This window comes from Oryctolagus cuniculus, chromosome 13 (assembly GCF_051225735.1).
Source record: "Oryctolagus cuniculus isolate XC-2025 breed Fujian yellow rabbit chromosome 13, ASM5122573v1, whole genome shotgun sequence".
NCBI classification, from domain to species: domain Eukaryota; kingdom Metazoa; phylum Chordata; class Mammalia; order Lagomorpha; family Leporidae; genus Oryctolagus; species Oryctolagus cuniculus.
Window position 1 is genome coordinate 73,089,675 of NC_142879.1, and position 14,835 is coordinate 73,104,509.

Consider the following 14,835-nt stretch of genomic DNA (forward strand, 5'->3'; position numbering starts at 1 on the left):
AAACAAACATGTAAATTTAAATTTTGTCTCTGTAAAATATTGTTAGTGTCTTACTTGTGAGATTTTCATTGAAATATAAAATTTAAATGTTATATAAAATACTGTATTAGTTAATGCTCTATGTATCTATTGAAATATTGTAGCATTACCATAAAGATGTGCAAATATTACATTAAAGTTTTGTCAAACTTTGTTGTATAATGATTTAGAATGATGTACTCTTGGGGCCGGAGCTGTGGTGTAGCGGGTAAAACCGACGCCTGCAGTGCTGGCATCCCATATGGGTGCTGGTTCGAGTCCCAGCTGCTCCACTTCTGATCCAGCTCTCTGATATGGCCTGGGAAAGCAGTAGAAGATGGCCCAAGTCCTTGAACCCCTGCACCAGCCTAGGAGACCCAGTAGAAGCTCCTGGCTTCTAATCAGCACAGCTCTGGCCGTTGCAGCCAATTGGGGAGAGAACCATTGGATGCAAGACCTCCCTCCCTTTCTCTCTCCCCTCCCTTTCCCTCTCCCTCTCCCTCTCCTGTCTCTCCTTCTCTCTGTGTAACTCTGACTTTCAAATAAATAAGTAAATCTTAAAAAAAAAATGACATACTCTTCTTCTCTTCCCTTTTGAGGTGACGGCTGGGCTTGCCTCCTTGTCAGCTCCATTTTTTCTGTCCTCCTGTCTTCCCTTTTACCTTAACCTGAGAGCAGCCCCGACCCCTTAGAGTGGCCGCTGAGCCTTTTAGCTTTCTCCTTTCTCTGGTCATCTGCCTAGCCCTGCCTGCCTACTGGGCACTGGCCTGCAGGAATGCATCAAGTCAGGTATCAGGTCAGTGAATGCAAAGAAAGTTCTTCCCATGGATCAAAACCCATACTATGGAGAAAAAAGTGCATCTATAACACCTCTGGAAGATTTATACAAAAGATTGAAAATATCAGGATCACCACCATCATAAATGCGGAGAGAAAGACTGGAATGTTGACTTGATTCCCAAGTTCCTTATGACTAATGGTCAGCTGGTTATGATGCTACTTCATACAGAAGTCACTCATCTGGATTTCAAAGTGACGGAAGGAAGCTTTGCCTAAAAAGGAGGAAAGATCTACAAAGTTCCTTCCACTGAAGCAGAAGCCCTAGCTTAATGGGACTGTTTGAAAAATGTTGCTTCAGAAAATTCTTGGTACATGTTGCCAACTTTGATGAAAAAAATGCTAGACCTTTTGAAGACTGCAATGCAAGATATGTATAAGAAATCTGATTTGGGTCAGGATGTTATTGATTTTACAGGTCATGCTCTTGAACTCCACAGAACTGATGACTACTTAGATCAACCGTGTTGTAAAACCATTCATAGAATTAAACTTTACCGTGAGTCTTTGGTGAGATAGCAAAAGCCTATACCTTTATCTACTCTATGGCCTCAGGGAACTGCCTCAAGGATTTGCAAGGCCAACTGCTATTTACGGTGGTACCTACGTGCTAAATAAACCTATAGAAGGATTCATTGTGCAGAATGGGAAAGTGGTTGGTGTAAAAACCGAAGGAGGGGTTGCTCAGTGTAAGCAGCTCATCTGTGACTCCAGCTACGTAAAAGATCGGGTGGAGAAAGCAGGCCAGGCAATCAGAGTTATCTGCATCCTTAGCCAGCCCATCAAGAATACCAACGACGCCAACTCCTGCCAGATCATTATTCCACAAATCCAAGTCAACCGAAAGTGTGCCTGATTTCCTCTGCACACAATGTGGCAGCACAGGGAAGTACATTGCCATGGTTAGTACAACTTTGGGAAGCAAGGAACCTGAGAAAGAAGTCAGACCAGCTTTGGAGCTGTTGGAACCAACTGAACAGAAATTTGTTAGCATCAGTGATCTCCATGTACTGGCAAGGTTTGGGAAAAGAAAGCCAGATCTTTATTTTCTGCACATATGATGCTATTATTCACTTTGAGACAACTTGTGATGACATTGGAGACATCTGTAAGAGGATGACAGGATTAGAGTTTGAATTCAGGGAATGAAGCCCAAGAAAAATGACATCTATGGGGAAGGATGTACATTACTGAATTAAGATAAATTTAATATTCAGCAAATAACACATATTGCAATAAATTAGTATTGTAAGGTCTGCTTTTGTAATCAAAATGGAGGGATTGAAGAGCACTATACCAGTAACTATTCCTCCCCCTTCATCTTTCTAATATCATGTATTAACTTCCATTCTTGGAGTGGCTATTCAGGATTGGCAGGTTACCACGTTCTGTTCCAATTTAACCAAACCACCCTACACCCTGTGAAGGATCAGGTTGCAACAAACATTGTGATACTGATACAGAGAACTCGATTTAGTATTTTTATCTTTTAATCAGCAGAGACTTTGCAGTTGTGTGCTTCTGCTGCTCAAGAACCGGATCCTTACAATGTCTGTGCCATCTGTCCACGTGACACTAAGATTCTAAACTGAATATTCCATAATTTGAAATAACATCCTGGAGTTCTCCCTATAATGTTGTTTTATGTTGTATCATGTATTATGGCAGGGCCCAAATAGTATAGCTACAGATTTGGTTTATGTGGGCATAAAATTCTAACCGAACTCCAGACTTAGGGAGTCATTTGGAGAAAGCCAGTTTGTGGTGTTTTAATCTAATGAAATTGGTGAGACCAAGAGGGAAAGGATTCTGTCCTAAAGCAGGTAAAATGTAGAAGCATCTGTTATAGCACAGGTGTGGCTTCTTCAATGGACTAAGCTGCGATGCAGTATTGATTTGACAGAGTTTCTATTTTGTCTGTCTGAAAATGGCTCCAAATGATTTTGGTACTGTAAAATAATGCCAAATTCTGGAAACCACCAAAAAAATTCATGTTCGTGTCCATACTTACACAAAAAAATTATTAAAAATATATTATCCTTACAACAGTAAGATAAGATCCCTAACAAAATTTGTGAAAACAAGAATTGAGAAAAACATATTTTATTGAGGGTTGTTTAAAAAAAAAAAACTTACATGGGGATTGGTGCTGTGGTATCATGGGTAAAGCTGTTTCTGCAGCGCCAGCATCCCATTTGGCCACTGGTTCTGCTCCAATCCACCTTCCTGCTAATGTGTCTGGGAAAGCACTGGAAGATGGCCCAAGTCTTTGGGCCCTTGCATCCATGTGGGAGACCTGGAAGAAGCTCCTGGCTTCAGTCTGGCCCAGCCCTGGTCATTGTGGCCATTTGGGGAGTGAACCAGCTAATGATGAAGACCTTTCTCTCTCTCCCTCCCTCTCTCCCTCTCTCTCTCTCTCTCTCTCTCTCTCTCTCTCTCTCTCTGCCTCACCTCCTCTGTGACTCTTTCGAATAAACAAATATTTTTTTTTAACTTTTATTTAATGAATATAAATTTCCAAAGTACAGCTTATGGATTACAATGGCTTCCCCCCCATACCGTCCCTCCCACCCACAACCCTCCCCTTTCCCACTCCCTCTCCCCTTCCATTCACATCAAGATTCATTTTCGATTATCTTAATATACAGAAGATCAGCTAGTATACATTAAGTAAGGATTTCAACAGTTTGCTCCCACACAGAAACATAAAGTGAAAAATAATAGATGATTTTTTTTAATGATGATGAAATCAGATCAGACCTATTGCCATGTTTAATCCCAGTGAGAGTCAAGTTGGGAATTGATAATTTCTTTTTTTTTTTTTTTTTTACAGAAGATCAGTTTAGTATGCATTAAGTAAAGATTTCAACAGTTTGCACCCCATAGAAACACAAAGTGAAATATGTTGTTTGAGTACTCGTTATAGCATTAAATCTCAATGCACAGCACATTAAGGACAGAGATCCTACATGAGGAGTAAGTGCACAGTGACTCCTGTTGTTGACTTTACCAATGACACTCCTGTCTATGGCATCAGTAATCTCCCTATGCTCCAGTCATGAGTTTCCAAGGCTATGGAAGCCCTCTGAGGTCTCCGACTCTTATCTTGTTTAGACAAGGTCATAGTCAAAGTGGAGGTTCTCTCCTCCCTTCAGAGAAAGGTACCTCCTTCTTTGAAGACCTGTTCTTTCCACTGGGATCTCACTCATAGAGATCTTTTGCCAGAGTGTCTTGGCTTTCCATGCCTGAAATACTCTCATGGGCTTTTCAGCCAGATCGGAATGCCTTTAGGGCTGATTCTGAGGCCAGAGTGCTATTTAGGACATCTGCCATTCTATGAGTCTGCTGAGTATCTCACTTCCCATGTTGGATCACTCTCCCCTTTATTTATTCTATCGGTTAGTGTTAGCAGGTACTAGACTTGTTTATGTGCTCCCTTTGACACTTAGTCCTTTCATTATTTATTTTTAAAAAGCAGAGTTAGAGAGAGATAGGGAGGGGCACACACACCCACAGAGATATCTTCTATCTGCTGGTTCACTCCTCGAATGGCTGCAATGGCCAGCGCTGGGCCAGACTGAAGCCAGGAGCCAAGAGCTTCTTCCAGGTCTCCCATATAGTTAACAGGGTCCCAAGTTCTTGGGCTATTTTCTACTGCTAAGCCAGGCATGTAAATGGGGAGCTGGATAGGTAGTGGAACAACTAGGACTCAAACTAGCATGCATGTGGGATGCCAACACTGAAGGAGGCAGAGTTACCCACTATGCCACAATGCCAGCCCCAGTAATTGTTGAATCCTGGTGTGAAGGAGCCATAGTTACTGAATTTATACACAGTCTCCATCTCTGTCATCTTCACTATTTAATTTATGGGCCAAACATGCAAGACCTTAGATAGCCAAGGACAGAGTTTGTCTGATACAAATGTTTACCCCTAAATTAATACTGTCTGCCTGGTTGTTGAATTTCTGTTGTTCTAGAAGGATTTGATTATTCCCACACTTGTGAGTCTTCTTTTTGATTCTATTTTCCTCATCTTTGTTTCCAGTTTCTCAGTGTTGGTATTTCTAGGTCCTTATAATCAGGTATGTCTATGCTACTTCCAAGAATTCATGTAACTCTTCATTGAGGTTACTTTTTTCTCCATACAAAAGACTGACCAAGTCTCCAGCTTGTAGCTCTACAAATAGATTTCTTTCCACCATAGTTCTTTGAGGTCATCCCTGAGTAAGGGAGCAACAGATCATTCTATTTTTACCAACATATTAGGCTAACCTATTTTAGATGTAAGACTAACTTTTTCTTTTTCTCTCTTTTTTGGTTCTTTGTTATCAGGTTAGAGAGAATGCCCCAGGAGGCTGCTGTGGTGTGTTGGGGGTCACTCATTATTGCTATGCTGTTGAAAATATGGAGACTGCAGGTGTCTATTCACATAAGATTGGGGCCATCTGGATCCCCTCAGAACAAATTCTGAATGTATAATTTCTATTGTGAGATAAATTGTGATACACCTGTCCAACTTTGTAACTTGTGTATTGGACTTTACCCAGCTTATTATGAGCATCCCGTGGTTCGGCATTCAATTGTCTACTAGGGCCAGGGAGGATGCCAGAAGCTGCTCCTCAACTATTAGTCTCTTGTACCATAGCCTAGTGTTCACTATAGTGATGCTCCATGTTGGTTACCAGAGCTTTCTACGCTACCTTATCTATCACAAATACCTCCAGCACCGCTGCGTCTGTCAGATCCTGTAGATTGCACCTGGGACAGGATTCTCTTTCTCTGTGCCCCTCATACCACTAGCCTTTAAAACACTCCATAAATGCATCAGAGCACTATGCACAACTGTGGTATACGCTCCCTCCAAAATCTACAGTTTTAAAACCACTGAGCCTGTGGTGACATGTTTCTCTTTTTGAGAGGGTATATGATTCAATAACTAGTCCTTTTCCTTAGATCGGAGATCACAGAGTGTCCCAGTTTAGTGGAATTTTATCAACACTGTGAAAGTGACAGGGGTCTGAATTTTATAGGTATACGTGTGCCCTGTGGCATGTTGTGTACTTTACCATGGCATCCAAAATACTTGCCACTTTCCACTCACTAGGGCATTTTTGCATAATATGATCAATATGGTAGCCAAGCAGGGTATTTGGCTGGATAACAAGATGATCAAAGTATTTATAGAATGTATTGTGACAGAGAGCCAGGGAGTTGACATATCCTGGGGGCAAGAATGTATGTGAGCTGTTACAATCCTGTGTAAGAGCAAATTGCTTTGATCCTCTGTACTCACAAATATTGAAAAGAGTTCACCATACCCATACCCACATACCCAGAGAGCCCAAATCTGTGCTGATGTGTCTGGCATTTTGGCAAAGATGCATGTGGTTTCCCCTGTATTAGCTGACCATTTGTGCAGCTGTGGCACAATTTTTATTTTTATTTTTTTTTAAACTTTTATTTAATGAATATAAATTTCCAAAGTACAGCTTATGGATTACAATGGCTTCCCCCCCATAACGTCCCTCCCACCCACAACCCTCCCCTTTCCCACTCCCTCTCCCCTTCCATTCACATCAAGATTCATCCTCGTTTCTCTTTATATACAGAAGATCAGTTCAGCATACATCAAGCAAAGATTTCAACAGTTTGCTCCCACACAGAAACATAAAGTGAAAAATACTGTTTGAGTACTAGTTAGAGCATTAAATCTCAATGTACAGCACACTAAGGACAAAGATCCTACATGAGGAATAAGTGCACAGTGACTCCTGTTGTTGACTTTTTTAGACCCGTTTTCCATCTTAGCACTGAAGAGGATCTCACTTCCCTCTACTTTCTGAAGTGAGGCAAAGCCTATTTGCTTTGCTTTGGCCAGAAGTGTATGAATGAAAGGCATGTGCCTCACTTGTGAGTGGTACCTAGCAGCCATGTTTGCTTCAAGTGATTGTCAAAGTGTGGAGTTTACAGAAGGTTGACCCTTAGCCTTTGTTGGTTATTTCTGTAAGTAAGAAGTAAGACTTTGGTTATGCTATGCCACTGCAATTTGGAGGTTATGTGAAATCTCAGTATACTCAAAGGTTGGCACACTATGTCTTGTGGTCCCAATCTAGCCCACTGCCTGAATTTCTAACCCAGTCACACCCAGTCATGGTTGTGCCATGTCTGGTTGCTTTAATGCAAAAATAGCCCTGTTGAGTATAGCCTGAATTACTCACAAATGCTAAAATTACTACTACCTTGCTCTTTTTGGGAAACTTTGTTGATCCCTGTGATAAACTGTGCTATCAATGTAGAAAATGAACAGAAATGTCTGAAATTCAAATATATCCCCAAGCTGAAGAGCAAGTGAGAATAATCATTCATTTTCTGAAGCCATTGGATTTAGGAATAGTTCATCATGCAGAATTTTTGTGGTCATAGCTAATATATGATTTAATTCTATAAAATTTGTGCTCGCTTTGGCAGCCCATATACTAAAATTCTATAAAATTCACATGTATACAAAACTCATGTATGATATTTGAAATCAGGGCAGAGTAACCCTTTAAGTGTAGGGACTGGGTGAGGCCGCCAAGAGGGTTGACTGGTTGCTGTTATATTCTGGTTCTTGATGTATATCCTAGCTGGAAGGAATGATCATGTTCTTAAAGTTCTTCAAGTTGTTGGCTTACTTTTTGGTTTTCCTCTTGTATTTCCTATGTTAAACTCAGAAAAAGGATTGAGTGATATCTTCATACCTTTATATTGAGTGGCTTGTAAGGTCTATTGTTAACACAACAAAGAAATCTGTATAAGAACCAATATGAACAGTACAACAGTCTGTAAAAATAAAAAGGTGGATACACACACACACACACACACACATATGGAGAGAGAGGGAGAAAGAGAGAGAGAGAGAGATAAAATAGTTCTAGAGAAATAAATTTACTTACCTCCAGAGAGGATAATTGGGAGGTCAGAGTAGATACAAAATCTTTTACTGTAGCAATCACCTCTTTTTCTAACTTAATTTTTTAGTGTGGGCATATAATAACTTTTTTTTTCATTTGCAGGAGGGAGGGAAGAAGAAAGAAGAGGAGGAGGAGAGAAGGGAGGGTGGGAGAAGGCCAGAGAAGAGGGGTGAGCAAGGGAACATATTAACATATTTATCACCTTGCATAGTTTTTGTGATAAGAAGACCTAAAATCTACTCTTAGCTAAGCTTTGGTGCTAAAAATATAATATTATTAACAATACTTCTCTTACTATACTTTAGGTATCTACTTACTTATCCTGCATAACTTAAAATAGGTACCCTACAGCTCACCATTCCTTCCCCTCCTGACCTCTGATAATCCCTATTCTGTTCTGTTTCTATTTACTTGATGTTTCGAGATTCAGCATATAAATGAGATCATACGATATTTTTAATTCTGTGTCTAGCTTATTTCTCTTAGTTCAAGGGTGAACACTATGGCATTGTAAAAAGCAGTATTTTCTTTTTAAAGGCTGAATAACATTCCACTGTGTTTCTGTACATGTGATCCTGAAAGAATTTGCTATGTTTGCAGTCATGGCCCAAATGGTGTCACACAATGCATATACAACCAAAATATCTGGTGTAAAAATCAATTGCATTCTCCAGGTTGGAAGACATTACCACTGTGGCCATCTTTGTTCAATCCTTCAAGAAAGGAAATGATTGGAAAATCCATCAGGATGAAGCAGCATAATTCTATTTCTTGAGAGTCTGCTAATAACTTCTTATCTTTTACTTTAAATTATTTGAATAACACAAATTAACTACTGAGTATATTTTCTCTGTAACTAATTATGAGCTTTCCAAGAAAAAGGTGATATTCTACTCTCTCAAGCATATTCTTATTTAACAAAACAAAATTAGGGAAACGGTAGCCTAAAACTTAATATTTTCATGAAATATTTTAATATTGTATTGTTGAAATGGCAATGAAAATTTTTATTCAATGCAAAAAAGTTGCTGAATGATATAAAACAAATAAAAGCACTGAGAAGCCTTTCTAATTCTAAAAAACTAAGTTCAGGACAGAGAATCAAGCATTCGGGGGGTCGACACGAAGTCCACCACTGGGGAATTCACTTGTGAGAGTCACTTCAACTCTCATAGAGTAAATGTGATAGAAAAATGACCCATATTCATCTAACATTCTCATTTTACTATTAATGCTTTTCTTGGTTAAAATGTAGATTAAAAAGTCATATAGTCTTGGCCAGCGCCGTGGGTCAATAGGCTAATCCTCCGCCTGCAGTGCCAGCACACCGCGTTCTAGTCCCGGTCGCTCCTCTTCCTGTCCAGCTCTCTGCTGTGGCCCAGGAGGGCAGTGGAGGATGGCCCAAGTGGTTGGGTCCTGCACCTGCATAGGAGACCAGGAGAAGCACCTGGCTCCTGGCTTTGGATCAGCGCGGTGCGCCAGCTGCAGCGTGCCGGCTGTAGCGGCCATTGGAGGGTGAACCAACTGAAAAAGGAAGACCTTTCTCTTTGTCTCTCTCTTTCACTGTCCACTCTGCCTGTCAAAAAAAAAAAAAGTCATATACTCATGTTATTCACATGAATATTCAATGATAAGGACAGTTATGCCTTTTTATATAGGAGCAGTTTAGAAGACTGTGGAAAGTAAGCATTGTTATGTAAATCTCAGTCCTTAGACACCTTCTCAATCTTGAGTGTGCTCAAGTCCCCTGCTTACAAATCAGTAGATGGTTAAAGTTTGGGATACAAAGAAGAGATAGGATCACTGAAAGAAAAGAGGGTTGGTGATGAATTCAGATTGGGTATGGTGTTTCTTAGTGACAATCACTCCAGATTAAAAGTCAGGAGTCTCAGAAGTTTAAGTCATTTGTTAACTGAGTGACATGATAAAGACATTTTTTTTTTGTAAGTTGAAGAAGTTGTACAAAATGATCAGCTTCTAGTTACAGCCTTACAGGATCTGATAGTCTCTGTGCCTTTCACTGCACTAAATTGGGGTTTCCCAAGTGTGCTTGGAAAACTAGTATGTTGAAAACCTGTGTATTGATCTTAGTAAATATCACTGCATCAACATAATTGTTTCATCCCATTTTTTTCCATGAACTTTTTGAAGCACCCTTATATTAATACCCATGGAGACTGTGTTCTACTTTTTGGAATAGTTCAGTATATTGGACATTTTGAGGTTTTCTTTTTGGCACAAACAAATTAGGCTACACTGGCCCTAAAGGAGATGACTTAGAGAAGCCTGTTAGAAATAGCAGCTTATGTAATTCCCACTTGTTCTTTGGAGATCTCACTCTAATAATGTAGTTTGATCCCATGGCTTGAATCAAAGAAGTAGTCATTATTTCAGTGTAAAACTTTGTCTTGTGAAATGCAACAAGACAGATCAGCTCTGTAGCTTGAAAGAAATGCTGGTGCCACTGGAAAGATGCTCAGGCCTGTAATTTCTGGGCATGATACAGTTCTCACAGGCCTACTTCATTCCAACATACCCCATTAGGAACACAGCCTATTTGCACACATTTCAGACATATCCAACACAGCATCTGCACAAGGAAATAGTCTATTGCATCAAACAAGGTGCTTTACCTGCTTTGACAAATGTCAGACTTCCAGTCCTTCAGACACGCTAAGGTTTATTTCTTGCTTGAGTAGCAATGTAGTGTGATGTCCTTGAACTATGAAAAACTTTCTTCTAACTAAGATGCAAAGACTCATGTTCCTCCCAACTTGTGGTCCCATTATCCCTCAGGTCTGCTGCTTCTAGAGTGGGAAGAGAGTATGAAGAGAGAACACAATTTCTTAACCACTTAGGGCTGCAAGTAGTACACACATCACTCCTGTTGTCACTCTGATCATCATGCCAGGGAGCTGGAGAACACAGTCCCTGGATGGATAGCTCCTGTGCAGGGTGACTCTACACTATACTCTTTATGGGAGTGCTATGGAGGAGGAAAGCATAGATTCCCACAGATATTTCTGCCCCATCCTACAAGCACAGGGCTTCAGGAGAAATGTGTTACACCTATCTTCTAAGGCTGAGTCTCTGTTTTTCCAGTAAGTCAATGTCTACATTAGACCAAAACTTCAATTTTTGCCCATGGATGGACAACAGTGCTCTCTCATTCTTGACTATTGAATGAGTCATTATATTTATCACCAAAATAGGTGGGCCAGAAGTCAGGTGGTTATTACACTTTTAAATTTATATATATATATTTATATATATAAATATATAAAATAAATTATATAAATATATAAAATATATAAATTTAAAAGTGTAATAACCTTTAAATTTAAAAGTGTAATAACCTCAAATATATTTTTTAAACTCCCAAAGATTCCAAAGTATTTTAAAGGATATACATATCCTTTTATTTGTTAGGCAGGAAGAAAAAAAATAAGAAAAAAAGGGCAATGGGGAAGAGATGGAGGGGAGGGGAGGAGGGAGAGGGAGAGGAAGAGAGAGGGAGGGATGGATGGAGGGAGGGAGGGGGAGGGGGAGAGAGAGAGAGAGAGAGATCTTCCATCTGCCATTTCACTCCTCAAATGCCCACAACAGCCAAAACTAGGTTAGGCCTAAACCAGGAACTCCATCAGGATGTTCAGTATGGGGACTTTGAAGGCAGCAGGTGATGGTTCAGGGGGTACATTAGCAGTAAGTTAGATTGGAAATACAAGAGCTGAGATTTGAAACCAGGCACTCTGCCAAGACCAACTTAACTGGTACACCCATTGGCTGCTCCCAAAGTGAGTATTAGACTAAGGGGTCCTGTTTGGTGGCCGTCTGTCCCAGCAGACTGTTTCCCTTTTGGATTTTTTAAAAAGATTTTATTTATTTATTTGACAGGTAGAGTTACAGACAGTAGGGAGACAGAGAGAAAGATTTTCCTTCCGTGGGTTCACTCCTCAAATGGCCGCAACGGCCAGAGCTGCGCCAATCCGAAGCCAGGATCCAGGTGCTTCTTCCTGGTCTCCCACGCGGGTGCAGGGGCCCACAGTCTTGGGCTATTCTCCACTGCTATCTCAGACCATGGCAGAGCTGGACTAGAAGAGGAGCAACCAGGACTAGAACCGGTGCCCATATGGGATGCTGGCACTACAGGCGGAGGATTAACCCAATGCACCGGGGCGCCGCCCCCCTCCGTTTTGGATTATTAACCCGATGGTCAATGTTGGGAAGAGAGCAGTATTATCAGCATTAGGGCACCTGGTAATAAATGGCAACTTCTTTGAATTCAGTTTCATCCTCTACAAAATGAGGGCTTCGGACTAAATGATCTCCAAATACTCTTTACACTCTGAACTCTCTGCAGAGTGGTGTGGAAACCTGTGAGGCTGCTTGCATACCTGAGGGTGCTTGAGGCTCAGCTTTCTGGTTTTGTGGCCGTGCGCATGGATATTTTTATCTACCCTGACTGCTCAGGTCTCACTCCCTTTGCCAGTGTGAGCTGTCAGCTTGTTATCACTTCCCAGACCATAGCAGCTCTGTTGCCGGGCTTCTGATTAGGCACCCCCGCCCCCGCCTGGTGTCCCTTTGAAGAATCCTCCTGTCTCTAGTTCAGTGTCTGAAATATCTCTCAACAATTCAACTTCATGATCAGTTTCTTGAAGTTTTATGACCTAGCCTAGGATAACTGTGCTACTTAACCCTTTACAGCATATTCCCCAGAGAGATATCACTCTTCTCTTTGAATCCAATTTAATGCCCACGAATGCGATCCATTTGATATGACCATCTGCTTTTTTTTTCTCTTCTGCCAAAGATTCTCTGCACATTTTGGCAGCTTCTCTAAGTATACCTGCTAGCTCGTGCCAAGTATTCTTGGACTGCTTCATAAATCCAAACTCTGAAAACAACTGAACCAAGCAGCGTCCATCTCAAACCGATGGTTGAATTGCGGCGAGTCAAGTAGCACTGGCTCATGCATCTTCAGTGTGGAGCCGTGGGAAGTTAACACGGTGACTGTCCTCAAGTGATAATGGTCAGCAGAATAGTGATGCTGATGTAATTTGCCTCCCAGAGGTCACCCCCCAGTGTTGGGAATTAGAAGCTCTACCTTTGTGCGGGTGACCCTGTGTGCTTGGAGACCCAGCTGATGCATGTTGGTTCATACTCAGCACTTCTAGGAGGAAGCTGAATTTAGGACTCACATTGTCAACGTTATGTTTCTCATGTCATTGGAGCTGTAAGAAAAACAGCTTGGATGTTAGATAATCGAGTATTTTTCCAGACAGGCTGGAAAAAGAAGGCAGCATATCTTTAATGGGGGGGGGGGGAGGGAGAGAAAGGGCAGATATGTTGAGATAAAAACAGAAATTTGATATTATTTGTGTTTCTGCTACTTGTTGTTCCTGAACTCAACTGTATTTTTTAAACTCCCAGAGATTCCAAAGTATTTTAAAACAAATTTTATTTTTATAAATGGGTTATATCACTTTCAAATTAAGAATTTACATAGACAGGTGATAAAACTTAGTAACTTTCTAATCAGTATGAGGCTGGGCCCATGTGTTATTGCCAAATCAAAGATAAACATTTAAATTGGAGGGGCCAGTGCTGTAGTATGGTAGGTTAAGCCAGCACTTGGGATGCTGATGGCCCATATCAGAATGTTGGTTTGAGGGACCAGCACTATGGAGTAGCAGATAGAGCCACCCACCATCTGCAGTGCCAGCTCTCATATGGGCAATGGTTCATCCCAATATATTTTACAATGAAATGTTAAGAGTCCAGTTTAAATACTGGCTGCTCTACTTCCCTGCTAATGTGCTTGGGAAAGCAGTGGAAGATGACCTAAGTGTTTGAGCCCGGGTACCCATGTGGGAGACCTGGATGAAACTCTTGGTTCCTGGCTTCAGTCTGCCTCAGCCCTGGGTGTTGCAACCATGTGGGGAGTGAACCAGTAGATGCAAGACTTCTTTTTCTTTGCCTCCCTCTCTCTGTACCTTTGCTTTTCAGACAAATAAATCTTCAAAAACAAATAACAACAACAACAACCAGAATATGCTTTCTTAAAAAAAAATGTTGGTTTGAGTCCTAGTTGCTCTACTTCCAATCCCACTTCCTGCTAATGTGCCTGGGATGACAATGACTGATGGTCCAAGTGCTTGGGCCCCTGCTACTCATGTGGGAGACCAGGAAGCTGTTCCTAGGTCATAGTTTTGCCCTAGCCCAGCCCCAGCTGTTTGTGGTCATTTAGGGAATGAAATAGTATATGGAAAATCTCTCTGTCCTTCCCAGTCACTCTGTCTTTCAAACGGATAAGTAACTCTTTTTTTAAAAAATGAAATTGGAGTAATTTTAAGTTTGCTCTAATTTAAGATCAGCTATTCAAATAATGCTATTTTTTGGTAGTTTACCTGTTATAGAAATGATCCATGCCCTCTATATTCTGTAGAGTTAATTATGTAAAATGTTTATATATTTAAACTGGACTCTTAACATTTCATTGGAAAATACATTGGGATGACATTATTTCAAAGGTAAACTTTCTCTAACTCTTTTAGGAGAGTATTGTAGTTCACATTTGTATATTTGCAAAGCTCACCACAAAATATAGCACAAAGTCCAAAGAATGTTTTGAGAGATAAGCTTAAATAAATCTTAGTGACTTTTAGTCTCTCTTTTGATTAGTTCAGATAATAGTAAAGGGTGACAGTCTAAGAGGTAGGTATCAGTTCTGATTCCTGTTATCAAAAATTGACACCATACCAATGACAAAATCTTTCAAAATCTCATGAACTGTATGAGGTAGAACAAAGTTTCATAAAAAATGGAATGAAATGGCAAGTTGGTTTTGGTGAAGAATAGTTTGAAACCCACACATATGAGGAAACTTCAAAATGCTCATGTAAAATGCATATTATAGACAGATTATACATGCATTTTAAAGTTTTTTTTTTTGTACTGGAATAAATCTGTCTTATAGTTCTATTTTACCACAAATGTTTTTGAAGTCCCCATGTAGATATAGTATA

The 14,835-nt window shown here is 40.4% G+C and overlaps 1 pseudogene; it reads left to right on the forward strand.

Annotated features, from left to right (window-relative positions):
• LOC100341548 (rab GDP dissociation inhibitor beta pseudogene) overlaps positions 1-2,054 on the forward strand; it is a 55,485-nt pseudogene extending 53,431 nt beyond the window's left edge.
• The last annotated feature ends 12,781 nt before the right edge of the window (positions 2,055-14,835 follow it).